The sequence below is a fragment of the Malaya genurostris genome, chromosome 1, assembly GCF_030247185.1.
Source record: "Malaya genurostris strain Urasoe2022 chromosome 1, Malgen_1.1, whole genome shotgun sequence".
Lineage (NCBI taxonomy): Eukaryota > Metazoa > Arthropoda > Insecta > Diptera > Culicidae > Malaya > Malaya genurostris.
Window position 1 is genome coordinate 69,185,924 of NC_080570.1, and position 26,921 is coordinate 69,212,844.

A 26,921-nucleotide genomic window follows, 5' to 3' on the forward strand; every position below is an offset into this window, starting at 1 on the left:
TAATGCGAAGGTGTAAAAGATGCTAGCATTGCCATCGAATCACCAATTGAAAACACAGCGACAAGGAACGCGGACGAAGTGAGCTCATCACCACCATTAGTGAAACTAATTCGCATAAATTTTACAGAATCGTCCTTTACTGTTGAACAGTTTTTAAATCTTCCACATTTACTATAAACGGTGATGTGGTGCGATGCGATGATGATGAGAAACAAACCGACGTGATTACATTTCAACAACTGAACATAACGTGTGTCTTTCGGAATTTCAGTAAACAGAAGCACGCATTCTGGACACTCCGCAAACGTGGATGCATATTTCAGTAGACTGCATTTTTTACTGATGTGTTCGAGAAATTTCCGTGCTTAGTTTTGACGAAAAGGACCGCTTTACATAAATATCAACAAATCTTCATGAGTGGACAACTGAATCAAAAATAAGTTATTTCAAAATGTATCTCTCGAAATGTGTGTTTATTCAATTCCAAGCCCCACTGTCTGGCAGCGGTTTACAGAAAAGAGATATTTCATGCAATTTGTTTATATATGCACATAACTTTATTCCAAGACTCAGAGAGGTATTAACTCAATCGAATTCCGATGGCCCATTTCGTATACAAAGCAAAGCGTATTCCAAAGTCACCGCCCCATCGACCAGCCCCGCCTCAATGCAATGTTTGCATCGAATGGATTCCAACATAACAGAACGACTTTTGATCTCTTGCAAATGACAAGCAAACAACGCGTATTTAGGTTATGTTCCTCAGTTTTGTATAAACAATTAACATTTTCCGATCGTACCAAGGCTCCAGTTAGCATTCAATGATTTTATTTCTTACAAATCGCATCCAATCGTCTTCGGAATCAGCCAATTACACCCTAGTAGTGAAAATCATTAGGCAAATCTTTTGATGCATAATCAACAAAATAACCATTTCAAAGGTTAATATGAAAAATATACCTCTATTATAATGTTTATGACTCTGCAATATACATCTCAACTATCACTGTTATAGCTTGAAAGCTATACGAACAACTTGTGAATTCCACAGTATATGAGAGAAGTTATGTTTGTCATAGAAATCTCGCACAATGTTCCTACATATTTCGTATGAATTTCATAAGGCTTTTTATTGGAATTCCGATATTCATGACTTCATGAGGCGATCTTATAATTCGAAATATTTTTTACCTGAGTGTAGTAAGATATTGCACACATTCGAATATTTTCTCCTATAGGGGGTCCTACATTAAAAACTTTAATTGGTTCCAGGTGTTTCAAACGAAAAAAAAAATCAAATTGAAGTGGAATTAATACCCAGTTTCATTCATATTCTGTAGATTTTGAATGTTGCTCACAAACACTATCACTATGATTTTTCAAAATGTATCTCCCGGAATATGCCAAAAACCTAAATTTTCCTAAGCCGAATTTTCGTAAACCAAAACAAATAACAAACATTTTCGAATCGGTGATTTAGAGGATGAAAATTGATTTCAAATCAGACAAAATCCAACATGAAACTTTACAACTTTCGGTGATAACACAAACAATTATTTCCAATACACACCTGCATGGCAACCCTTTTTGTGGAAATAGAATCCACTGAAGGAGAAAAGCCAGAGAGAGAAAGAGCAACGAAGAAAGCAGAGACTTAAAGAGCGCTCTCGTATATTATTCTCTCATTTTCCAATTCTTTTTAAAATCGAATTTCGTTCGCGAAGCGAATCATTCGTAAAGAAACCTTCGTTCAAGCCTGTCCATAATCGCATACTGCTGTTACGGGTTCTTATTTTGTGTTGCTTACCGCTTCCATCGTCGATATAAAAAAAAACAGTTATAAGAAGACATTTCGCGCGCGCTGCGGTTCGTTCGTCTGTGTAGTACTTTTTTTAGTACCGTCAGATTTGTTTGTATCATTCGTTCTGCGCTCCATCCCACTAGTTCACTGCAAGTCGTTTTGAGCTACATCTTTCTAAAAGCTCAGTTCCCGTGCGTTATGTAACTAATAATAATGACAGAAACTTAACTGTATAGTTTTGTTCTCGGAGCATAATCTTTTATTTTCCTAGTTATACTAGAAAATCAAACAGAAGTGAATGTGGTTGTTTGGTGGTTTGCTGGTGTAACACCTGATGAAACGTATTCCAACACCATCCACCATGGGAAGCTGAAGAAAAAGTGTAACCACTACTATGAAAAATACTGTGTACTATTGTGTGTTGAACAATATTATCAAATGCTACTTCTTCGGATCGTTGAAAATAGCAGGCCACTCCGAAATTGCCATAGTGAAGCAAAGTCAATGTGAGATTTATAAACCAGTAATAAAAAGGCTGTGAATACCTGTGAATAGTTGTGAAAATATTAAGTGCTTAAGCCGAAGATTCGCATAAGAAAATATAATCAAAATGACGTCGAGCAAAGTACAATCTCGTCCGAAAAATATCCTCGCGTCTTCCGCAGCAGCTTCACGAAGCAGTGCCTTCGCAGCATACAATAATACGGAAAATATCCGACGCAACATCGGAGGCACCAAACGGTGTTTGTTTGGTAAACCAGACTCGGCTGAAACGAAAAGACTGGAAGATGAAACTTTCCATCAGAACCGACAAAATTTCATGAAGCGATACGGATACGATATCGCTACCGGACAACCTGTGAATAATTCGATCTCATCTTCATCAACGTCACGTTCCAGCCCCACCAGAGAACACTATAGGCCCAACTAGGTCACCCACAAGCGACACTCAAAAGTCGACAGGGCGCCGCAGCTCCAGATACTATCCATAGGTAACTAATTCATTTTTCCCGCCATAATTTGTCCTCAAATGTCGAAAACCGGGATACAGAACCGATAGGCAAGATAATAGATTTTTAAGGTGACTCTAACAGCTCTTCTCATAAGTAAACTAATCACATAAGTCTACATTGGTATTGAAATTGTCCTTTACCTTCTAAATTTCCACCAACCTTGGAAATGATCCACATTTTTCGGAAGCGGAGTGCGCATTTGCAAAAATAACTGGCTCGATTGAGAATTTGGATTGAAAGAGAGAAAGACAAAAGAGTAGAATGAGCGAACTCTTATTGCAAAGGTGGTTTCGTCCAGTTCTCGAAGATAACCCATAATAAAATAAAAATAGGGAGTAGGTAGACGTGCGGAGGAGTCTCTGAGAGTATGCAGTCTGTCTGTCTGGGCCGAAGAAAAGGCGCGAAAAAGTGAGTTTGCATTATATTTGTTCTAAGCATACGGCAATAAGCAAAGCGCGTCTGGGTCAGTCTAGTTGGGATAATTGCCCCGTAGCAATTTGCTTCCTTTTTGGTACCGAAACAATTGGTACCTTTGTGGCATTCCCAAGCGATAATGATGAACATTATTAACAGTGCTGCTTAACATATGATTTTTAGAATCCAGTACTTTTCCACCCGAGTGAGATTGTCATTATTTCGAGTAATGCCCAAACACTCCGTTCCGATATGCATCACCATGCAAAGGTTTTGATCGGACATTCAGTGTTGATCCCCAGAAACCGAAGGTATAAGTGTTGATTCAAACAAACACTGCACCAAAATAACAACGTGATAAAAAGTGCTAATGATGGCAAAACATCGGAAAACGGCGAGTGCCAATCGAAACCACAAACAGAAACCAATAAATAGTACAGTACCTAAACAATAAACAAGACCTTTCAAACTTGGCTTTCATATCACTTCAGACCCTCAGATGTCGGAGTCAAGAGTGCATGTCATTAAAACAAACGATCTGGCAATCAAAATCAAGACAACAGGCTGACGTGGCAATTATAGTCATTTTAATCGGCGACTGCTCAGCCGAGCCACAATGTCACAGAAAGGTCAAAAATTCGACAAATGTGATGTTTACGGTCGGTGCATTCTTAATCGAGTGCATATTGCATTCACGGATCAGTACGCTGCCGCGATAAAAATTTGTCAGGGGTATTTTTAGAATGAAGTTCAACAATGAAAAGGTTTGGTAAAATTTGGAACTATATAGAAACCTCACATGTTCATCGTTAAAACATTGCTGCTAATTTTATGTTAAACAAATGAAAATGAAAATGAATGCACTAAAATGCAATGCCGAGATTGCTCATTTTATCTTGGCAAAACCACTGTGCCAGTCTGATTCCGGCGGGCAAGTGAATTGCTTACTGTCTGCAAATGGATTTCTAAATATGGGTTTATGCGTGTGCTTTAACCACTTCATAGCTTCGCTGCATTGGTCACTATCGGATGATTTGGAGGTGACACAAAGTTTTCCGATTTTGTTTTATTATACTTTTTTATCTACACGTACGCGAAAGGTCTACCAAGTAATATGTCGCTGGGAAGTAAACTTTTTTCAACCACCTAGAGACAGCGACATGGAGGAAATTGATAATTATTTCTGGAAAAGTTGTTTACAAAAGACTTACAAACCGATAGACTGATAGAATGTTGTATTCAGTATAAAAATCTTTTTCATTTAAGAAAAAAAGCAGATGTCCACTTCAATTACAATTACAATTACAATTACAATTACAATTACTGGCTACACACATAACTCAGAATACCACAGATACTTTGTTCAACTCTACTATTTCACTCTTTAGCTTTTTAGAGCTTCGAACCAGCCGGTACAATAAAGCCATGTGTATAATAAAGGCATATCTTACAGCTATTGGACAAGTTGAAATGGAGAACACGGTGAAAGTCTGCTGTTAAAAATTAATCAGTTTAAGTTTTAACTACTCGTTGAAAGCACATCCCGGGTCGGTGGTTCAACGCGTAGGGTGCTAGTCTTCCAAGCCAATTATCGTCTGTTCGAGTCCCGAACTGGAAGGATTCTTAGTGTCAATAGGATCGCAGCACGAACCATGGTAATGAAATACACCAATGCGTGAAGGTAACTCTCTGTTCTGACAGCATTTCGCATGAGTTGATAGATTGACTCGGCCCAAACGAACTCGAATCTTTGTTATTTGGTCATAATTTTCGATCATTTAAACGTTTCATGTCTCATCCGATAGTAAAAATTCATTTTTGACTGAGATAATATAGTCGATGTTATAGGCTTACTCATAAATGCAGCATATGAAGAGGTTTGCTTACTCTGAGTTGTGCTAGTGTCCACTGTCTTGAAATGTGATTAGTGCAACCTCATTCACTCGGTGAATACTGGACTGAATTTCAAGCAGAAATCTTCGCGTTTCTGTGTGCTGTACAATCGACACGTTAGTAGAGAATCTATGGTAAACTACCTTATTTTTTAATCCGACAGTCATGCTCCTTTAGCTGATTGTTTGGCAACCCTCATTCGATACCAAATTAACTTCTAGCTCGAAAATAATGCAAATCGTTCTACACCATTCCGAGGATACTGAACAGTGTCGATTTTTTTAAAATGCTGAAATAGGTTTTGTAATGTTATAGGCTATATGAAACGAGGATTTTTTCGCTTGCAAATCATCTTGCATCCATACGGGCATGCACAATGAATTGCTAGACCTAAAACGAATAAATAATAAGTGTTTTATTGCAAATTACAAAAATTACATTTTAAAAACTCCGAGCTTCTAGTGTTATTTTGTTATATTGAATTATACCGACAATTTCATTCTTTTCTCTTTCCAAAACCAGCATTTAGCATCTTGTAATTCATACACGTAATAAATGCAAAAAAAAAACAAATAAAGGCAACTTAATCACAGAGAACAGACATCCAAGTTGAGATATCAATGTGCGCAAAATTTTTAACGGTTGTTTGGCAAGTGACCACCAAGTAACAAGTCGCTTATAGAGGCGTTTTGAGCAACCCAGCAATACGTACCCAATTTTTGAACAAGCTTGGATGTCTGCTCTCTGTGATTTAACTTAGAACCCTCAGAATAGAATTACCGGAACCGACTAAGTTTATATCATTTTTTTGGTAAGAGAAATAAACAGATATACTGAATCAATATTTTTTGTTGAAACGGCCTGGATAAGAAACAACAGTCGCAATTTTGTTATTGACTGGCTCTCCCTGTTGCAGTGATAAATACCATTTGCTATCGCTATCTATATTTTATAGTTTTCAACTTCATTACAGTTCAGTTTAGTTTGACTTCACCAAGTCGACTAACAGAAATGCGCAATGTCTACTATGGGGTTCGATTTCATATACCATCTAAATTAGCGTTTCTTTCTTAAATCAAAAACTATACCATCGACAATAACATTAATTAATGACAAAACAAAAACCATTTGCACAGCTCAAAAATCCTAACCGAATAACACCAAGTAAATGAAAACTAACACAAAGACCCAAGAACGCCAACTAAATACTAAATACTCGCAACGACTGTTGCGTAACACATTCGAGAGTTGTTTCCCCGGACGAACGAAGTTATATTTCCCGCCAATTTGCAAATTTTAAGAGCTTGCCAACAAACGCGAATCCCAATCTCGATTGAAAAATACAAATAATAACACCAAAAAAATAAACACAGAAGTTGTCTGCCGTAGCGGTGTTCGATGATCGTGAGTAGCGCGAGCCTCGCACGATCGTGGAAGGCGGCTCGCAAATTTACTTCTTATGAATGTGTGATTCTCGCACATGCATCTGTGTGTAGATGTCGTATGAACAGCGTGTAAAGTATGCCAGATTTTACGGCATATATACAAGGCAACACGCGCGCCACTAGCTCACAGAGGTGTGTCATGTCAATCAATAAAACCCGTACAGAGAAAATAAGTTTGTGAAAAGTTTTATTGTAGAAAAGTTTTCGCAGTAGATTGTTTTCGAGCCAATAGATTCTCACGAAATAGTTGAACATTGTTTAATGAAGAACTTTTATTTTCTGTTTCAGTGCTGACATAACGATAACCATCGCCAAGGTCCTCAGCAGAAATACGAAGGCTCAAAATGCTATTTCGAGCTAACTGCCATCATTCTACGGAATCTCCGATTTAGAATTCCCTCAAATCAACAACATATTAGTATACATGGAGGAGGATCCGGACCAGATGAATCGTTCCGCGAAATGTTATTAAAAATATTACTGTTTAGTATATGTTATTCTTATCGAAGTAAATTGTTTTTATATTGCTGATTGGGACAGAACGCGGAAGCAGGTCTCTTTTAATTGGCGCGCTAAATTAGCTGCGCATACATTTATTCGAGTTTTCTCATTTTGTCCATGATATCTGAAAATATGTCTTTCATATGCATAACACTGAAGCTTCTTCTAAAATCTGTCCTAAGAAAATATGTTTTCAAGAATTAGATGACATCATCTTGGGTCTCTTGAACCCAGCAGACACCATAGAGGGTGCATTAACATTTTATTTTAATGATAAACAGCAAATTATGTGATATGAAAGAAAAAGAGATCGTGAAATGATTTTTGTGTGGAGGCGAAATCAAGCGAACCTTTATTTTGTGCATCCCTCCAGCAGAAAATAAAATCCTTAGCACAAAAGGTAAACCAACTCAAAGTTCTTTCATTGTTATAATATTTTATAGCAAATTTTGTTGAGTAAGGACGAAATTCACCAATTTGAGTAGTGTTTAAGTAAAGTAAAGCAATCGTTAACTTTTTTGAAAGCACTTTCAAGAAATTATCGAATACGAAGGGGTTGACGAATAACAACACGCTTCTTTTCAGCTTTTATTTCTTCCCCTTTTTGTTTAGTTGAACTCAGAGAAACAAAAATATTTGATCTCATAATTTAATTACCTGTTTGTTTTAAACGTTGATAATGAATAGACATTAACGATATGGTTAAGATAAGCACACAGCATATGTACCCTGAAAAATAATCACAATGAAAATGGAAGGTACTAAAGAACAATACTTATTTGTTTCCATAATCGAATTACTCCAATACCCCCCACAACTCTATTTCAATGTTTGTTACTTTCTACTGCACCGATAATGAAAGATTTCGCAATCACCTTACATTTATCATCCGATAAAAAATACAACGTGCTCTATCTAAGCTTTTAGTAGATTTATTAAGAATATAACAATAGATGTCTGGCAATAAATCAGTATGATGTAAAATGTATGAAAGTGTTATTGATGGTAGATATCACAATTATCATATAAGAGTCCAAAATTTATTGTCATACTTAATATAAAGTTGACTTCTCCTGAATATACGCTGCTGTAATCGTTTAGTGTTACAAGACAAAGGACTGTTTGGAAACGCACAATTGATGGTTGGTGCAAACTTTTATATCCTTTTAACTGGATATAAAAGGTAAGGTTTGTGTTCTGGTCATGACTAGAACACAAACCTTACCTTCAACGATTCTGAAATTGAACAGCAAGACGGTAAAGCACCAAAATCCAATCCAACTAAACAGTTATCCAAGGGAGTTTTCGGGAAAGTGAAGCGCACTAGTTAACATCAAAAACATAACTAACGGAACCAGTCCGTTTCTTTATTATTTACATTTCGATCGCCTTCGTAGGCAGTACTGCCAGTAAGCAGTACTTTTATTATTTTTGGAATAAAAACTGTTATACTATATAATAACTCTTCCCCCTTTTACAGGGTTTCTAATTATGAAATGTTTAAACTAAAACAAAGAAGAAATGAAATTAATATAAATATATCGAATTCTGATCTATCAGAAATAAAGGTATTCATGTACAGTCTTAGCCGTTTTTGTCGTGAATACGACTTACTTTACTATGGGGCGCCTTTTCGAAATTTACCCTATGAGAGAGCGATAAGTTTTTGATCGTGAATATCTCTTGTTGTAACTAACGAATCAACATAATGTTTACTACATGTCATCGGAAATATGATCACAATTTTATGATAAAATTTTCAGTTGTGTGACATAATCTCAAATAATTCAAAAGTAAACTTTTCTGAAATGTTTGGTATAAACGAGTATCAAAGAGGATAATTCATAAGGCGCGTTTTCTTTTCTCATATTTTTAAAGCTCATAGCTCAGTGATCTGTGAAGGGATTTATATAATCTAACTACCAATAGATTCGAAATTTTTCAACTTAAACGTGTATAGCAACAGCATTGAAGTATTTCAATAGTACACTATTGAAAAACCTGTCTCATTTGACCCATGTCAACACCAGCCAATCAGAACGCGATCTGAGAAAGAGAACAAAATATCTGCTGCTGCACAACAAATCGTTCGAGAAAAATGTTCCGAACAGTGTTTAATATCGTAGTGAGTTCCACAATTTGGTCATTCTGAAAGGCAGGAATGAATCCTGTTCAGCATCCTGATAGTCTCTTTCAATGAAATGCAAATCCAAAATGAAACAATCGACATTAAAATTCTGTATGCGGCTATTTTTATAGCCGTTAGGACACCCCATTAGTGAAGAAGCAACAAACGAAATCACGTAAAAAGAAACCTCTTAACAAAAATTAGATCAGTTTGGATTCTATCGCCACTGCGAGCAGATGTATTGTGTGTCGTTTGCAAAACTAGTTTCGCTTCCAACAAGAGCGATTACGTCACAGCTGCCAGTCGTTTGCATTGGTGAAAAAACAACGAAAAGAGGACAACGGTGGGGAGCATCACATAAAATCATCCGTGCTAATCGAAGGTAAATATCCTCAGTTTAAAGCAAATCTAGAACAGTTTGATTAGATTTGTGCACTTTTCGCTGTGTGAAATTGACTGAAATCGAGATCAAGTGAAGCCTTCTTTGTTATTGCGAAAAATGTGAAAAAGGGGAATGCTTGCATAATTCATACAATTGATCAACTAATTGATATTGTAATATGAGCATTTAACACTAAATCTCCTCACACATCCCAGACCATGTAATATTAATATTTAAGACTAAATCTTTCACACACCCCAGACCACACGAACTCAACAAAAATCCGTAAAAGCACCCTTCCACGAAAACCTTGAAGCCTACATAAAATAAAAACATTACCTACATGAAGCCAACTAAAATGTCAACACTTGCACTTTCCGGTGACCCAGCGAAAAACGCCGTGGTCATAAAATTCGACTACAGAAACAAGGAAGCTTAAATTTTCAAATCGTTATGTCATCGAAATAAACCAGAACACACAAAAATAACAGCCTGTGTCACTCCCCTCTTCTTCACGTCCCTCATGTCCCACAATTGATATCAGTCAACACGACCTAGAATAACAGTAACTCAGGAACACACTAATTCAAACCGCCACTCACGAGAATAACCCAACATGCTATCGCCCTCTCCTCTCCATATCACACCCGCTCACGCTCATCAAGAAGCTTTACTCACTCTCTTACCCACAAAATATACAATGGCCGACACGATACAACGAGTCCCATTGGTTAAACCCGATTTACACTGCACGTTCTAACTCCTCCTCCCGGATTCTCAGAGATCCTAACTGTATGAATCAATTAGCTAGGCTAGGAGAGAATAGGATATATAAGTAAACGAATTTATGACAATAAAGGCAATATCTTTGAAGTAACAACTAACAAGTAATTGCATCATTTGTACAATATTCGGAAGTGTTAAGGAACAAGTCAGTTGTTTTCGTATTCACGACATCCAGTTATGACATTATCTCTGACATTACCCACCCGCCTTTTTTCCTTTTCGATCGCCTTAGTGTGTGTTCCGAACCCATTAGGGTTTCTCCAATCTTCCTTTTCCTCGAAGTTGCTTTACCCTCTTCTGATGTGGTTGCTTCGGGAAATCCCGGAAAGTCAGGTTCGTTATCTTTCTCTAATACTTGTTGATATGAGGAAGCCGTTGAAATAAAAACATTTGGCTTGGACTGAACCTTTGTGGCCTTAGACATCTTTAGCTGATTTCGATGGGCCTCTACCCGAGCGTTTCCAAAGGTAATCTGAAAAATATGTTTTGAAACGCGTTTTAGAAATACTGCTTTTATCCATCTAGCTTTAATGTGAGTATCATGATTTTTGTACCAAATTTCATCGTTTCTTTTACTCGACTTTCATCATGTTTTACTTGTGGTGATAGCAAATTACTTTTATAACCCAATTTAGGGTTAACTAAATCTAACAAGGTTTTTGGTTTATATGGTAAAATTTTCTCGGATGGAAAGAGTCCATCCCCCGTCAAGCAATTGTTTCTATAATTAAACAAGAACAAAATCAATTGGTCCTCCAAGTTTAACTCAAACACTTCCGGTTCTAAAAGGAATTTTTTCAAAACTTCTTTGGTGGTTCTCACCAACCTCTCCCCCTGACCATTACTTGATGGATTATAAGGCGGACTTTTGAGGACTTTGATTCCCTGTCTTTCTAAAAATTGTATAAAGACATAAGAGTTAAAAGGTGGACCTCCGTCTGAAACTAAAACATCCGGTAACCCAAATCTTGCAAAATAGCTCACCAATTTCATCAGCACTTCGGTACAGTTAGTACCTTTTTTCATCCAATCGATTTCGATCCATTTGAAAAAACTATCCACCAGTAACAAGAAATTATGATGAGAAAAGTAGAAGAAATCAATATGAACTCTACTGAAAGGCTTATTACTTTTCTATATCACTGTTTATACCAAACCAGTATACTGAACGTCTTGCCAGCTGTTTCGTTTTCACAATTCCTATGTGATTCCCATGTAACAATTTTAATATTTTATCTTTCAAAATTGCTGGTATTATTACCCTATCTTGATATAGCAAACAGCCTTCCAACACTTCAAGTTCGTTCTGATTAGCGAAAACGATCGTTAAAATTTTATTCAATGAATAATTTCTTGCAAGAATTTGTCTTTACTTGTTTTTTTGGCTATTACTTCGAAATTTAAAGGCAATTCGTTGCTAAAATTTATGCTTCTTACAAATACTGCATCTAAATTATTGGGAACCGTCGGTTCTAAATAAAATATAGAGCAAAAATCTGCGTTACCCATCTTTTTTGAAGCTCTATATTGAATGTCTGTAACCGTGTCACCAAACTTGAATTTTTTCCACATTTTCCAAAAATCCCTACCAAAGGTTTATAATCAGTATACACCAGAAATTTTTGCCCGTATAAATATTTATGAATCTTTTTAATAGTTGAAACGAGTGCCAAAGCCTCTAAATGAAGAATCGGGTACGATTTTTGGGTTGAATTCAAGGAGAACGATGTGAAAGACCTTCTCTGCTCTCCCCACTATGTGAGCCATAACTCCTCCCAGGCCATAGCCGGATGCGTCAGATATTATAACTATTGGTTTATTTGCATCGAAAATTCTAAAAAATTTGTTGCTAGCAGAAGAGATTTACTTTCTTCAAATGCCTTATCGCATTTGTCGTCCCATATAAATTTAACGTCCTTTTTCAATAAATTGTATAAATAATATAGTTTATTTGATAGATGGGGAATGAATCTGTGATAATAATTTATGAGTCCTGAGAAAGATTTCAGCTCACTAACGTTTTTGGGTGCCTTAGCATTCTTGATAGTTGAAATTTTATCATTGCAAGGAAATAACCCTTTCTCATTAATAATATGCCCAAGATATTTTAATTCTTCCACAAAAAAATTACGCTTTTCCCAGTTAACTTTAATGTTTGCCTTCTGCAATCTATCTAAAACTTTAAAGACTACTAAAACAATCTTCCGTATCTTTACCTGATATAAGAACGTCATCTAAATAACAACCAACCCCTTCGAGGCCTTTCAATATTTGATCCATAACTTGTTGGAAAATTGATGCGCTCGAAGAGGCTCCTTGAGGTAATCTATTATAAGTATATAATCCCTTGATTGTGTTAATCACCATAAAATGTTTAGACTTCTTAGAAAAACTCAATTGGGTATATGCTCCTTCCAAGTCCAATAAGCAATAAATTTTGCTCCCTGCTAAATTTGCAAATAAATCTTGCATCACTGGCAGGGGATATGAATTGGTGAAAATATATGTATTGATCGATACTTTACAATCTATCACCAGTCTTATATCGTTATTTTTCTTCATAACAATAATGACTGGTGATGCCTATTCACGGATCCGCATGATATTCAGGAATTACGCATGGGACCACAGGACCTTTCATTTGAACCTAAGTTTGTGAAAATCGGTCGCGCCATCTATGAGAAAAGTTAGAACACATATTTTCATTTTTTTGCACATTTTACCCCATAACTCCGGAACCGGAAGCCGGATCCGAATAATATTCAGGAATTTTGTATGGGACTACAAGACCTTTTATTTGAATCTAAGTTTGTGAAAATCGGTTCAGCCATCTCCGAGAAAAGTTAGTGCAAAAAATGTGATTAATCCACCTAGCAGTGAGATGATACCTTTTTTTATCAATCCGCATGTGTTTTTTGCATGAATATTCTTCGGTGTTTAAGTTTTCAATACATTATTTTAATGACCGTCGTTTTGAGCGACAATTTGAGATTTTAATCACTCATTACTCTGTAATGTCGAAACTGCAAATACAATCGAATTTAAATCTAGAAGTGTGATAATCGATTAAACATGCCATGATCTGTAAGTTCCACTTTAGAGTTTACGGTAATTTAAGGTACTTCCAGAGCCGGTATTCAGGAACCAGCATAACCCAAACCGATTCGTATGGCCATATGACGAATTAATTACAACAGTTTTGAGTACAACTTTGAAGCTTAATTGGATAAAATTCATTAATTTTTGTATGTATGTATAAAACTAATTAATTTTGTATATAAGTTTAATTCAATTTGAATTTTTGTTTCTGAAATTTGATTAGGCTTTTTTGAGAAAACGATTGAGCTTTGAGAAACGATTTTATACTGGAACCGGTATTCTAAAATCGGTATGGCCGAAGTCAGATAAATTCACCTGAATAGCTGTATGGATTACATTTGTTTCAAAATATTTGAAAATCAGTGAAGACATCTTTGAGAAACCATAGCACGAATTCAATTTTTAGGTGCCTTCTGAATCGACAACTGAATACCACTAAAACTGAAATAAGTTAATTTTTTTATCGACTATCCAAATCTGCTAACCCGATAAACCTGATTAATTTATGTGGAATAGACATTTTTATACTAATCACCCTGTATCCCTAAAACCGGAAGTTGGATTTGACTGAAAAACAAGATATTTGATAGAATCTTAAAACTTTTCATTTGAATCTTAGATGATTCTTAGATTTCATTTGAATCTTAGATCGGTTCAGCCCATCTACGAGAAGAATGAGTTACACAATTTTGATTTCGTTTCATATATCATCCTGTAGTTCCGGAACCAGAGGTCGGAACCAAACATAATTCAGGAACTTTGTTTGGGAGCATACGAATTTTCGTATGAATCTGAATTTGAAAAAAAGAAATTTTCAGAGAAAATTGAGTGAAATTATTTGTCACACACGCATTTGCTGATCTCGACGAACTGATTCGAATGGTATATGGATGTTATGTTCTTCCAGCATTTATTGCTGTAAGTAGTTTAAAACAATATAATTAAAAAAAATCTGCCATCATCTGGTTTATATATGTCATATTCGAACGATTATGTTGCCAAAAACGAGCCGTGCTAAAATCGGTCCGAGGCAAATTGTCATGAAAAAGGATGCTGTACACAGTTTTTTGGTACTTAGAAACAATTGTATGTAACAGAATAAAAAATCGTGTTTTCCGTTGCTCCCAAGCATTGCTTTGTCATACAGCGCTCAAAACTCTTACTGCTGGAATAGGGGGAAAAGTCGTTTACACAAAAATTTCGATATCTCCGTTAAAAATGGATGGATTTTAACAATCTATGGCTTGTTGAATAGGTATTATCGTGCGAAATCTAAGTATGAAAACATATTCTGTTTTCAAGGTCAATTGTGACAGATACTGTCAAAAAACTGAAAATTTTGACATAAAACTTCGAATAACTCAAAAAGTAAACATCCGATTTCAAAACCATTTAATAGCGTTTTGGGTGACGGGGAGACCTTTCATTTGCGACTAGTTTGATCAAAATCGGTCCAGCCATCTCTGAGATCTCGACCTCTTAGTTGACAACACACATACAGACACACACACATACACACACACACGGACATTTGCTCAGTTCGTCGAGCTGAATCGATTGGTATATGTCATTCGGCCCTCCGGGCCTCGGAAAAATTTTCGAAAGTTTGAGCGAATTCTATGCCTATTTTTTATATATATAAAAAAAGGTAAAAACGTTACATACACACATACGCACATACACACACACACAGACATTTTGCGTACTCGACGAACTGAGTCGAATGGTATATGACACACGGCCCTCCGGGCCTCGATTCAAAAGTCGGTTTTTACAGTGATTGGATAACCTTTCTATATGAGAAAGGCAAAAACTACTACAAAGCAATATATCCAAATACTACAATTTCTAATAAAAGGGAAGTGCGAGTTTAATATTTAGACAAAAGGCAACGATAATAAGTCTTTACATAAAATAATAGAATGACACTTTTTTATTTACTTGCGGTAGATAAAACACTAGAGGACTATGAGATATGGAAGTGATAGTAAAGATACTCCTGGTTTTGTCGCCCTTTACGACGTGGTCACAGGTATCTAATATTCCGATTTTTGGATGAAATATTTCAGTCACCAGATCTCTAAACTAATTTAGTCCAGAGGGAAATAACACGTTTTTAATATCCTAATCCTCCTGACTTAAGTTTCGGATTTGCATCCAGTACAGCAAAAACCCATTTGAGGACTTTAAAAAAAACTTTTAATATTCAGCTGTTCTGCGATAGAGTATCAAATGTATTGATACAAATGATAGCTTGTTTGAAGATATCCCTGACTAGCATTTATTAATAACGTTAGTTCTATAACCTTTCAGTAAGATCCAGGGCCGCTTTTACATAGGGGCAGTTGGCCCACGGTCTTAGGCGGGCCCGGACAGGACAAACCGATCAAAGAAAAAGACAAGAAGACCAACCGAACAAAAAAAAATAAAGACAGTTGCGATTTTTTTAAAGATTCTTAGCAATCTTACCAATATTTGTATAATAAAATTATCCAGAAAAAAATTCAATAGCTCGCGGGCGCGAACTCCAAGACCATTTGACATTTGAAATCAAGGCAGCTGCGCTTCAACAGTTAGTTGTATTTCTCGGCGACGAAACATGGGATATTGCAGAATACAAAAAAAAAACATTGCTACCGTTTGTCAAATCTCACTATCTTCGGTCTAATCTATAGTTGTATTTTTTCGGACTAGGGCAAATGTGTCCATTTTCATCTAAACTCCTTTATCTGCTTGATATTCAATTCCTTCAATATCGCACAATTTTATTCATTATTTTCAAACCAACTGATGTCGATTCCAGTTCAATCCAGCGACTACAGTTTAGTTAGTCTAAGAAATATATGTTCTCTTTTATAAAGGATCAGAATATATTCGAATATCCTATACGAAGTGCAAATATCAAGAAAAGCATGTCAAGAAATCTGACCATAATCAACGTGCTCTTGTTTATTTATTTTTCTTTTTGAGCCAGAGTAGACTCCATGTCGATTGCCGGACATTCGAATATGCGGTTTTCTGGTGGGGAGAAAGGAGAAGTTCAGATAAGATAAGATCCACGTTCAGCTCTGATTTGACTGGATTGAACAGTCAGGCAGGTTTTCGTGTAGCTTGTTAGCTTGCCCTTGAAGTTTCGTTTTTGTAGTTAGTATTCTTCTGAGCTCAGTATTTTGGATGACGAAAACATACGATGATTATTAATAATTGTTGGAAATAATCTAATTCGTATAGCAATCTACACCGTATCCAATATTTTTTATCCGTACTCAACCAGGAACAATTTTGTATTTGTGATATATTTGATATAAACATTTCATTACATTCGAATCAAACATTATCACTCACAGCTGCGTAAATCTAAGCAAACAACATATAACATAATGTCCGTTCGAATGTCTGTTTTATCAGCAAAAAATTGAATTGTGCGCATAATCGTTGGCGTCACAAACAACGTTGGACAAGCATCAGAGAACAGTAGCACCGGATCGCGCCAAAAATTTTTACTCGCGCGTGTGATACACTCGCTCCGACTTAACCCTCAGCAGCACTCGAACAGACATACAAACCGATCTCGAATAAAAATTGGTTGTCACATGGACGAATGAGCTGAATGAAAATTAAATTACTAATTGGTGTTAGATAAAATTATTAAAACTCTAATTAAAAATTAACCCTTTGTCGGTGACAGCCGATATCAAATAAGTAGGAGTACAAGAAATACTTGCTCCTCAATTTCGTAACACTTAATCTATCAGGCGTTCTAAACTTTGCTTCAGATTGGATGTTGATTAATGGGTGAATCAGATGTTGTTAAAAACCAGACGTCAGTTGATTCATTTGCATCACTCATTACTCAATCATTACTGTTGGAACAAATCAGTGGAAAGATTGTATTGATTATATTCCGGGAAGTACAGGGTTAACTAAGACGCTGTCCACTTTGCTAGCTGGGCGCGAAGGTGCTGAAATCAAGCAAATCGGTGGCAGAGTTTGACGGGGAAAAATCACCGCTCACTAACAACAAACGAAAATAAATTCAAGGACTTATGCAAAACCGATAAAAAACCCGAATGAAATGCCATGCAGACTAATGTCAAGATATTGTCATAAAAAAGGTAGCGGTACCGATTCAATGCTTTACTATCGTGCATTCTCGGATATACCATTCGTTATTGTTGTTAGGTATGTATGGAATGCATAATGATCGCAAGAGATTGATCAAGTTTTTGTGGATTTGTCACAGAAAATATGTTTCCGTTACGATGGAGATTGTAAAGCAAAACTTAAGGGTAGGGGTAGGGTATAAATGATGAAAAAAAACATCATTTTTGCGATTTTTTTTCAGAACTATCATTCAACAAAATAAACAACGTTTTGCATAATACAAAGCATCATTCGAACAACATTTTGTAATTTTTTCGTAGAAAAATATTTAGAAATAAGTCGGTGAATATGTATTTTTGCGAGCGCTTCTTGAAAATCATGATTTGCGGTGTCCACTGTATCTCAGCACAGACTACTCAGAAGTCCCCAAATCAATGCAGCATAGTTAGAGTAGAAGTTTTTTTAGACCTCAACGTTTCTGTTTAATTTTTTTTTTTTCTTGAATTTTTACTGGTTGTTCAAAGTGAAGACTACGATTTTTCACGAAAAAAAAACCACCATTTTGTAGCTATAAAACCTCTCCAAAGTGAAAAGAACGAAAACGTTGGGGTCTCGTTTTCAATATATAGAAAGTGTGTGCAAAATTAGGGCAGTAGTTTTCGAATGACGATGGACACGGACTTTAAAAACCTGCTTACGAGGAAAACGTGCTTAAAGTTTTTTGTCTATAAAATCAATGGGAACAATTTGTTACTCAAGGGAGCCCATAGGGTCTAACATTTTCAAAACATCACATTTTTTTATAATTTGTTATAATGAAACATTCCAAGAATGTTTTGTCAAGTTTTGAAGTCAATCGAAGTAGAAATCTTGGGCCTGTGCGCCGAGCTCTTACTTCTTCGCAGTATGAGATAAGAAAAGATAAAGGTCCATAACTTCCAGAGTTTCGTTCCGAAAGGCTTGAAAATTTCACAGAATTTCGAGGTTTGCTATTTTTCTGTGTAGAAATAAAGTTGTCTTTTACACGTGGGGCAATCACGAGAAAAATGTTTAAATTATTTTAGTTGGAATACTTTTCTGATTGGCAAGCAGTGGCCCATCTAGAGGAGGGCGAAGGGGACACTTAACCCCGGGCGCAACGTTTTTAGGGGGGCCGCAAACCAATCCTTTGGATCTTTTGAAGATGGAGTTCAGTTTTTTGGCTCACTAAACCAACGATGGGGGCGACAAATTTTATTATTTCCCGGGCGCATTTTGTATTTTGTGCGCCACTGTCGGCAGGAAAACTTTGTTATCGTTCCAGTACACAGTGGTTCGTCGTGAAAGATCGCGGCAAATAGTCGTGAAAGTGGTGAGCTCCTTTGTTTCCAAAGTATAGCTAATTTGAAATTGACACAGGCTTTTGATTTTTTTTTTCGTTTCTGTATATCTGTTATCTGTGAATTCACTTAGCTTTTGATAGAACGGGCAAATCAGCCGTCACGGTTTCCGAAAAGCAATTGACAATTCTTTTTGCTTACTTTCTTTTTCAACAAAGTAGTGTATCGAAAATAAGCTATCCACATACATTTGTGTTGTATGCATGTAATTGTGGTGGTTTTTTATGCTCAGATCACAGCATGCTGTACGTTTGGCTGTCAGCTTTCGTTTGTGTACTTGTTTGTGCGGTTGAAATTCAGCGTTTTCAAAATGTCGCGTATTGAAAACGGAATCTATCTATATATATCTATATATATATATATATATATATATATATATATATATATATATATATATATATATATATATATATATATATATATATATATATATATATATATATATATATATATATATATATATATATATATATATATATATATATATATATATATATATATATATATATATATATATATATATATATATATATATATATATATATATATATATATATATATATATATATATATATATATATATATATATATATATATATATATATAAATGCAGAGATCATTCTTTGTAATCGCATCACGTAAGAACGGATGGACGGATTGAGATGTTTTTTTTTGTTTGATCAGTTCTTACCCCCACCAGGTTCGTACATCAAAAAAATTAGGAAAACTTACCGGAAAAGTGGGAAAAATCAATAAAGTTATTTTGTATGGACAATGGAATTTTCCATTGAAAAAGTCGCCAATGATTGCTAGATCATCGATAGGTGTTTGACGCATAACGAGTTGCATAAGTGTTTGGCCGTCGAAGAAAGGAATGCTAGATCGTTGAAAGAATCATTTGGCGCGCAAAGAGTTGTTTTGTGTGAATTCATGTGGTTCGTCATTTTGAGCCACGTGCTTAATTGGGTATCAACATTATTGATTGCCAAATGATTCAACTGTTTACCAGAAGATGCATTGTGTGCAATGTAATCAGTTAGTTGTTTATTGTTGGCCATCGTAGGCGTGAGTTGAACAAATCACTTTATAAATAGAACGATTTTTATACGAATCAATGATAAGATACTGCTGTTTAAATAATGAGATCAATCATAGAGGTTTGCTTTGAATTTAGCATGCTGAAGCTCGTTCGCGTCGGGTAAATTCTGGTGGATTGAAAACCATTAGTTGTGAGATTTTATGCATTGACTCGAACGATAAACTGAATACTGGTACAATCACTCCTCATCTTCACTCCTCTATAACAGAAGAACTGCACATTATTTTCATATAAAACTTTCTGATATAGATTCTCAGTGCCGAACTCCACCATTCATTAATTGTAGGTGGGGTACTAAACAAAATTATGTGGTGTTGACTAATGAGATGACTATTGATAAAACTATTAAACGAATGCAGTGTTCATGTAAAAGTTAATGGATACAATATTTAAAAGAATGGTAACTTGAACTTTCGAATGTCCAAGAATTACTCATTTTATCATTCGATTTTTTAACAATATCAAACTAACCATAGTACTCAAGGAGGAGTAAGGATTTGAAGATAAAGTGCGAAAAATTCGACGTAACAAGGTTCATTTAAGTAAAAAGAAGATTTCTCGCATCTAAACTTTTACCGTCTACCAGAGGAGTCGAACTTAGCGATGCGAAACATCCGAGTCTCTGATATATACAAAAAATTTTTTTTTGCCCGCCACACTCCCCCACACCAAAAAATTTACTAAATAGTTACTGACTGACCAGAAGTCATACATTAATAGTAAAAAAAATGTTTTATCGCTAAATTGTTAATGGAAATTTTTTCCTGTGATTGTCACGCTACTAACATTCATCAAACACGATTAAATAATATCACCAGACTAGCGAGAAGTGACGAACTACAAGTCGCGAGGGCAGCTTTTGTAAATTTGTTCTAATCAATTTGAAGTAGTCATCTCAGTTATTTTTGCTTCACTTTTTATTCCATATGTCGGAACCATAGTCTGAGAGAGATCAACAATCGCTATTCGATGCACTAACTCAAAAGATGATTCGCGGTGCATTCGCTTTATTTTTGCGTAACAAATGCTTTTAACATATTCACAATTCTTTTATGAATTCATCGCAGCCGAAACTGTCCGAAAACATAAATTAAAAAAAAACGGGCGAGACGAAGTTCGACGGGTCAGCTAGTATATATATAAAATGGATGTAAGTTTGTATGTTTGTAACGCGATAACTTCGGAACTACTGAACGGATTGCCACCAAACTTGGCACAGGTACTTTTTGTATTTCAGAGATGGTTCAGGGAGTATATTTATGTGGGAGAGCGTAGCAAGTGTCATAAACAAGGGGGGGTCATGGAAAAATTCATATAACTTGACGAGAATCGATACGTTTTGAAGACCGTAGAACCATTTTGCATACCTTAGGTATGACTATATGGGGGGTGGATGTAGCAAGTGCCCTTAAATAGGGGGGGGCGGTGTAATGTTTAAAACGGCATAATTCCGAAACTACTGAACGGATTGCCACCAAACTTGCCACAGATACTTCTTGCTCTGCTGAGATGGTCATAAGCGTATTTCTATAGGGGGAGGGAGCGTAGTAAGTGTTCTTAACAGGGGGAGCTCATGAAAAAAATTGTCTTATTTGACGAGAATCGATACTTTTTTAGACCATAGAAACATTTTGTATATATTAGATATGATTATATAGGGGGTGGATGTAGCAAGTGCTTTTAAAAAGGGGGGCATAACTCCGGAATTACTGAACGGATTGCTATCAAACTTGGCACATGTACTTCTTGCTCTTCAGAGATGGTCATAAGCGTATTTTTATGGGGGAGGGAGCGTAGCAAGTGTCATAACCAAGGAGGGGTCATAAAAAAATTAGTATAACTTGATGAAAACCGATATTTTTTGAAGATCTTAGAAACATTTTGCATACCGTAGATATAATTTAATGGGGATGGATGCAGCAAGTGCCTTTAAAAAGGGGGGTGTAATGTTTGTAATGGCATAACTTCAAAACTACTTAACGGATTGCTATTAAACCTAGTGCATGTACTTCTTGCTCTTCAGATATGATTATAAGAATATTTTCATGGGGGGAGGGAGCGTAGCAAGTGTCCTTAACAAAGGGGGTCATTAAAAATATTATCTAATTTGACAAGAATCGGTACTTTTTGAAGACACTTTTTGCACAATTTAAATAAGATTAGAAGGATATTCTGTTAGGAGAGGGTGTAGTAAGTGCCTCTAAAAAAGGAATGCAATGTTTGTAACGGCATAACTCCGGAACCATTGCACGAGTTGCTATAAAATTTGGTACGGTTATTTCTTGCTCTACAGAAATAGTCATAAAGGTATTTTTATAGGGGATTAGATTAGATATGATAGATATGGGGAGTGAATGTAGCAAGTGCCTTTAAAAAGGGGGATGTAACGGTATAACTCCGACACTACTGAACGGATTTCTATCACACTTGGCATAGTTGCTTTTTGCTCTTCAGAGATAGTTGTAAGGGTATTTTTATGAGGGAGACGGCGTAGCAACTATCCTTAACAGGGGTTATGAAAAAATTTGTTTAATTTGACGAGAATCGATACTTTTTTAAGACCATAGAAACATTTTGCATATATTAGATATGATTATATGGGGGGTGGATGTAGTACGTCCCTCTAAAAAGGGGATGTAATGTTTGTAATGACGCAACTCTGGAACTACTGAACGGATTGCTATCAAATTTGGCACAGATACTTCTTGCTCTTCAGAAATGATCATTTGGACATTTTCAGGGAGTAAAGTGTGTAGGAAGTGTCCTTAACATGTGCGGAGAGAGTCAATGAAGAAATTTGAATAGAATCAACATTTAGACTAGAAGGAGGGGTTTTTGAAAATAAATTTTAATCTCCCATTTTTTTATAAAACAAGAGAGTGGCAAAAATTTCAAGGTCGTATTTTTCTTTGAATAATTTCAAAGGATTTGGTTCCATTTTGCCGGGAAATTCAATAAGCTAAGGGAAAATAATCTTGGTCTGTCAATGAACGCGAGTGTATTTAAGTTTCAGCATAACTACTAAACTAACTAAACGAATCGCCACCAAGTTTGGCACGTGTACCAAAGGTGGGAATCGATATTTTTTGAAAAGCACAGATACACAGGAAGTTAAATCAAAATAGGTTATTTCGAGGGTGAGAGAGAGTAGCAAGTGCCCCGAACATGGAGAGTGTAAGGGAAAATTGATCGGGTTTTACGCAAAATTGGTACTTCTTCACGAGTACAGTATATTTCTAGCAACTGAGAGGTTCACAAAAATATTCACAAGAGAGAGGGGAAATAAGTATTCTCAACATTGATCTTAATTGACGAAATCATACAATCAATGTGCATTTTATTATGTAAACTGAGAAAACTGTCGACTTAAGGTGATGGAAATAGGATTACAACAACATTTCTTTTAACTGAATCATTATTCTATAGGTTTTCCTCTCCGATGAACGACCAAAATGGTTAAAACCTTGGTAAAATAAATTATATAAAAACGTCATTCTATAGTACGAATGTAGTTATGATGTTAAACAACCATTCGTTATGAAACAATCATTATCAGATGGAAAATTTTGAACAATTCATGATGTCACAAAATTTTTATAAAGAGGAGGGAGTAGCAAGTGATTATATCCATGGAAGCCAAAGGTATTGTAGATCGATTGTGACGAGGAAGTACGGAAGTACGTTACAAGCACATATAGAAATGAAACTCGGAGGTTACTAAGAAGGTATTTATAGAGAGAAAGGTGTTTTAAATATTCCTAACAAAAGGGCTCAAATATAAAACTGACCCAATTTGTCGAGAATACCATGAAAATTATGATTATTGTGAGATCTGAGATGGGACACTGATCATTCGCAATCTGAACATGAACGGAGTATTGTTCGATCGGGTTTCCGTCTAAGTTATGTTTTACTACAAGAGTATTTCACTAAGCAGGACAACTTCGAGAATTTTTTTCGATCTTCCCTTCACGAAACATTTCCGAGCAACGCCGGGTAATTCAGCTAGTTGAAAATAAAATTGCTGGACACATGGCTAAGTGAGAAGGGTATTAGTATGCGAAAATTGGCGAAGCGGTTTGGAATTCATCATGCCAGTGTTGAAACCATCATTAATCAGTTTGGGGAGCACTATTTTTTGGATGAGCTACCAGGAAGAGGCAGAAAACCCGGTTCTTCCAACCCGAAACTGGACCAGAAAGTGGTATCTCTAATCATGAAGAACAAATCAATGTCAGAACGTGATTTGGCCAAAAAAAGCAGGAACGAGCGTCGGAATGATCCAGCGCATCAAGAGGCGAAATCACCTGAAGACCTACAATAAGCAAAAAATCTCGAAACAAGGTGTAGAACAGAAGAAGCGAGCAGCAACAAGGACCCGGAAATTGTATTCGCGTTTTTAGCAGTGTCCGGGTGCATGCGTTTTGATGGACGATGAGACTTATGTAAAGGAGGACTCAAAAACCATTCAAGGTCCACAATACTTTACTTTCGTTGTTAGAGAGGATGTGAGCGATGCGGACAGGTCGATTCAAGTGGAGAAAATCGGTCAAAAGGTACTGGTATAGCAAGCAATATGTTCCTGTGGTTTGAAGTCAACCATTTTTTACACTACCGGAACTATAAATGCAGAAATCTATCGATCTGAGTGTCTTCAGAAGAGATTGCTGCCTTTATATAAGAAGCATAGTACACCTCCACTGTTTTGGGCGGATTTAGCGTCGGCTCACTATGCCAAAACCACGCTTGCGGAAAAGGGTATAATTTCGTTGAGAAAAATAAAGGAAAGAATGATTCGTTGAGAAAAATATCAATCCACCAAATTGCCCTCAGCTTCGACCCATCGAACGTTACTGGGCAATCGTGAAGAGGGTCTTCAAGAAGACTGGTAAGGCAGCTGGGGACATGCAGAAATTCAAAAAATTATTGAGCTCAACCGTACAAAAAATGCGATGCAACACTTATCCAGAACTTGATGAAGAGCGTTCGTTCAAAAGTTCGAAAATTCGTGAAGGAATAACTTAAATTTAATCCGGTTTACATTATGCTCAAGTTTAACATCGTACAATAAAGAATCAATTTTAAGTTTGAATGAAATATCATTTTTTGTCATAATTAGAAAGAATCTGCGTTTTTATACAAATGATCGATAAATATCTGATATTATTATAAACATGGAAATATTGTCTTCCATTCTACGCGTACAATGATCAATCTCGGTGGCCAAACAAACCTGTAATCGCATCGTTTTCCCGGTCTACCCAAAAATTAGAACATGTTCCTTAGTTAGATATATTTACCTATGTGATGTATATTATTCTAATTTATAAACAAGAAATTTTTCAGAAGATTTGCTCCGCTACCATTCATGTTTATAATCTTGAACCAGAGCGGCGACAGAGAGACGACGATGACGGCAGCAGCGACTACGATGACGATCGAAAAACACAAGAACACGATCTTTGGCGCTAGAGTTTCACAAAACAACGAAAAAAAAACAGACACCAACGGAAGCTACCCGAGCAGTGCAAAAATAAAAACAAAACGATGTGGAGCGAAATAAATGGCGCGAAACCGCTTGCATCGCCGATCGGTTCGACGATTCCCAATTTTTGAGCAGTGTGCGTCAAACATCATTACACGAAAATCAAATACAGGCATCACAAGACTCTGTTGGGACTACAAGACAGTAAAGATTCAAATTAGCTGACGCAATCAATTGTCATATTCGTTACTTTTCACGGTTGGCACTACAGACCTTGTACTCAAATATTCAAAAAACCTACAACGGAATCTACTTGAGATCTTAGCAGATTTTTTTTCATGGCAAAGCCACACTAATTAGGGTAACGGAACCTCTATTCATCCCAGCTCCAGTAGTCATCTCATATTCAAAAACCATTAGTTAGAGTGAGATCTGCTATCTCTGTTAGATAGATTAACTTTAAGGAAAAGATGGAAATAAGTATAGTTTTCGCATCGCTATAACAGCAATACTGCATAATTTTCGAACTATTTTTTTCTGTGGCATTGCATCTTAGAGCTGAAAAAAGGAAATTGTATCCGATTTTATCACCGTTCGTTGATTGAGATTCGAATAATCGGAAAATAACATTGCGACGCTACTAAGGAGATGACTATTGGTACAGTAGCCCTATATCAAATGAATACGTATCTTATCGAACTGATAAATATTTTTTTTTAATTATTAGAATGTTATGTGACTCACAAGAGGGAGATGGTACTTGAAACTTAGACTTGTTATGTGAAAGATAAGCCTTTCACTAATTACTAAATTACTTCCCGCGTCCACAGGTTAAAAATAAAAGAAGTTTGATAAAATAATTTTCCTTGAAAATTGTGACTTAAGTAACAGCATTAATTTCAACTTTAATCCTGCTATAAAAACGGGCTTTAAGGATTCCAAACGCATGAATGTTTCCTAGATGTATTATATTAAACAAAAAATGCAGTAATGTAAATTGAGTAACATAGTAAATAAAGTTGTCAACTTACGTCTGTTTTATTCAGATGAGGAGTGAATCCAACAAATATTCCAAAATACCAAGTTCTGAGTAATGTAAGAAAGCTGTAGAAAGATCTACGACAAGATTTTAAGTCTAATATAATCAGATTTTTTTCAAATTTGCCTTTGAAAATTCTGTAAAACTACTGCAGAAAAATCAACTAACAAAAGTGACGCATTTCTGCTTGTTCAGTATTGAGGTTCAATAAATGCACTGCTATAGCAGTATTGCTTGAAGTAAAACGCGCCAAAACGGTTTTCACGCAGGTTCATTTGCATTTGAAAACGGTGACCAAAACAGAAAATAATAAATACAACGCGAGCGCGCCAAATCGCGATGGACGGACGCGA

General features: G+C 36.0%; 2 long non-coding RNA genes across 3 annotated transcripts; one reads left to right on the forward strand and one right to left on the reverse strand.

The window, feature by feature from the left end:
- The first annotated feature begins 1,710 nt into the window (after window positions 1-1,710).
- On the forward strand, window positions 1,711-8,060 carry LOC131440367 (uncharacterized). Its single transcript, XR_009231379.1, has 2 exons — window positions 1,711-2,793; window positions 6,855-8,060. It is a non-coding gene; the product is annotated as an uncharacterized LOC131440367 (long non-coding RNA).
- Window positions 8,061-8,375: 315 nt separating this feature from the next.
- LOC131440368 (uncharacterized) lies at window positions 8,376-26,695 on the reverse strand. Of its 2 annotated transcripts, none has more exons than XR_009231381.1 (3): window positions 26,561-26,695; window positions 10,567-10,835; window positions 8,376-8,572 (listed from the first exon to the last, which is right to left on the reverse strand). It is a non-coding gene; the product is annotated as an uncharacterized LOC131440368 (long non-coding RNA). The 2 variants fall into 2 exon arrangements; XR_009231380.1 differs by lacking the exon at window positions 26,561-26,695 and adding an exon at window positions 25,345-25,467.
- Window positions 26,696-26,921: the final 226 nt, after the last annotated feature.